Source organism: Suillus paluster (genome assembly GCF_016628075.1).
Source record: "Suillus paluster strain FC165 chromosome Unknown EDB91scaffold_613, whole genome shotgun sequence".
Lineage (NCBI taxonomy): Eukaryota > Fungi > Basidiomycota > Agaricomycetes > Boletales > Suillaceae > Suillus > Suillus paluster.
In genome coordinates this window covers 8,860-11,812 of record NW_024538173.1, presented here as the reverse complement: position 1 = coordinate 11,812, position 2,953 = coordinate 8,860, and positions in this window count along the sequence as shown.

The window sequence follows — 2,953 nt, the reverse complement described above, 5'->3', positions numbered from 1 at the left end:
CAAAAGTCAAGCAAAGTCAAGCAAAATTGAAACGATGTTTTGACCTCGGCCGATGCGTCGCCCCAGACAAGATCAAGCATCCCAATAGCATCAAATCAGCAAAATAACTAACCCAAGATATGGCCAAAATACTGACTGTTGAGCCCCATTGACATACCTCATTATTTTGACCTTCAGATGCTCTAGGATCATCACCAATCGATTCCTACACTTTACAAACCCCAGGACTGGTTGGTCTCACCCCTTCATGGGGGTTATACTATTGATAATAGTGGCCAACTAATTTTTGCTTCTGGGGATATATGAGCTGGGCTATTGGCTTCACCCCTTCATGGTGGTTTCATCTCTGCCAGAGATGGCCAAATTACGTCGCTTCCGAGGGTATTTGGCTTCACCCCTTCATGGGGGTTTCATCTCTGCTAGAGGTGGCATAACTTTCGCTTCTGGGGTATTTTGGCTTCACCCCTTTTAACAAACACAAAGTCACTGCGGAAACGAGAATATGAACGGATCTGCATAGACCACGAATACAGCCTGTAAATACATACAAAGCGTAGAATGCAAATTGAAGCAAGGTACACCGATCCAGATACAGAAAGATTCAGTTTTTACAGGCAAAACCGACTGTGAAACAACGAGATTTCCAGACGTGGGTTTGCCGCCTTCGTGTTAAGCAGACTTTGGGTTTGCTACTGATTTTAATGATCCGCGCATTGGATTAAGGTCGGGTTTTGAGTGAAAGCGGTTGTGATTCTGATGTACGTACAGACAGGAAGCATGTATATGATGCAGCCCTAGGGATCCTCCACATCCTGCAGGCTTACTCTCTCTCCACGATGTATCCACCCCCAAGGTAGTCAGAGACGTCTGACTGGTGCCCCTGCCATGTCAAACCGTCCACAAATGAGCCTGGAGCATGCACGACAAGATATGACAGGTGCCTACCCCATGCAGGGCCAAATTCGAAGGCGCATCGCAGCCCAAGCAGTCGCCTCTCGCTGACCTCGGTCGCAATGGGTCGCATGTTGATGTGGGCCTCTCAGGTATTCAGCGCCGAGAGCAATCCATGGGAGTGAGTATATCAGTCAAGGCGAAGGTAACTCATGACAAGTCACTCACTTCTGGATTGCAGCCCGATCCCACATTCCCATCCTTTCAAGAACAGCTTGATCATGCAGCTCCAGACTAACAGAAGCACGTGTGCTCACCAGATGCTGGGACCTCTCCATCATACCCATACATGCCATCCCGCCTTGACAGCCCGTGCTATAAATGATTCTCGCTGCTAGATATCGATTCAATAGTGTAAATCAATAGAATGACAAAAGAACTTATAGTTGTCTGGTCTTCCAACCAATTGGTAAGCACTGCCGGCTTCGTTCGTCATGAACATTTCACTGGCGTCAGCACCATATGCAGTGCTAGACGGCAGCTCTGAGTCGAGAGGCTCTTGCATGGATATGTCAATAGCCTACATAGCAGTAGAAAACTCTGGTTAGTTTGGTGTGATTAAACTAAAAGCTTTATGGTGTTGTGGTCTGCCATAGCATAGTAAGTACTTACTGAGTGACGTGAACTCGGACAAAATTTCGAAATTTTACCTTGCTGCAAGTCTACTGCAAACCGACGGCGAAATGTTGGATTTGCAGATCTGAATAGTCATAGAATAGCAATCATTTGCGAGGTATAGGCATGGGTCAGGAAAACCGATAAGGCGACATCGGAAAGCGGTCTGCTTACACTTGTGGCCTTCCTAGGATCTCTCAAAATTCGCAGCACATCGACTTTGGGTGGGGTTTAGTAGTTGACATGGGTGTGGGTACGATTAAACAAGACATCTGTCTCGGAATAGGGTAGGACCGTCTTCTCTCGTTTCTGCAGTGAACGTAGCTATGGATTAATTGACTTTTAATTCTGTCCCGCCCATTCTCGAGCCCCACCTCGGTATCGCCTCGAACATCAGGCAAGGTAGTGTATTTAAACGCATCTTCTGTCTGGACAGCAAGGCACGTGTTGGCTCTGCAGACAGACGCGAATGAACATGAGTGAGCAGGAGCCGACCACATCTAAAAAGACTTTCCACATCCACCTATGTAGCTACCAACCATGTCAGAACGTTAGTGATCGAGTGACAAGTCAGATGTACCATGTATTGTCAGGCAGTCCATTGCCATCCGCAACAGACGAGGATACAAAGTACTGCGCTCATGCCACCATGCGATAGAATTAGTCGTACCATTCTCAACATCAGTGCTTATCTATTTGAGTTGAAAAATTATGGGGGCATAGATTTTTCCTTCGAGGAAAGTCCTAATATGGTTAGAGAGGGAAAGAGGAAATTATATAATCGGTTACAGAAGGAAAGAAGCATTACATACTTGGTTACAGAGGAAGAACTATGTCTAAAATGGTTAGACTTAATGCCAAGAACAAGGAAAGATGACACAAAGGAAAGGAATGGTGACATAAAGGAAAGGAAAGAAGGTACGAAGGGAAGGAATCATGACTAAGAGGAAAGGAAAGAAGGTACAAAGGGAAGGAATCATGACTAAGAGGAAAGGAAAGAAGGTACAAAGGGAAGGAATCATGACTAAGAGGAAAGGAAAAGAAGCATGACTAAGAGGAAAGGTTAGGAAAATCATCACTAAGAGCAAAGGACGAACAAAAGGTTAGGTATTCCTTAATTTTTCCTCGTCCCCCCTAATCTATCTCTCCCTATCCTTTACACTCCATCATATCCACCGATCTCTCAAACACTGCAAAATACTCTATCTCACTTGTCCCTCATGTAAGGTTGACTATCAGTTCAACAGGAAAATGTGAACAAAACATCATAGCTTTGAGATGTGCTAATTGATGACACAAAGACAGGTTGTTAGAAAAAAAGACTTTCTAAGAGGCATTGGTTGTACTTGGAGCGGGGAATCAGTGTACAAGATTCTGCTATCATTAT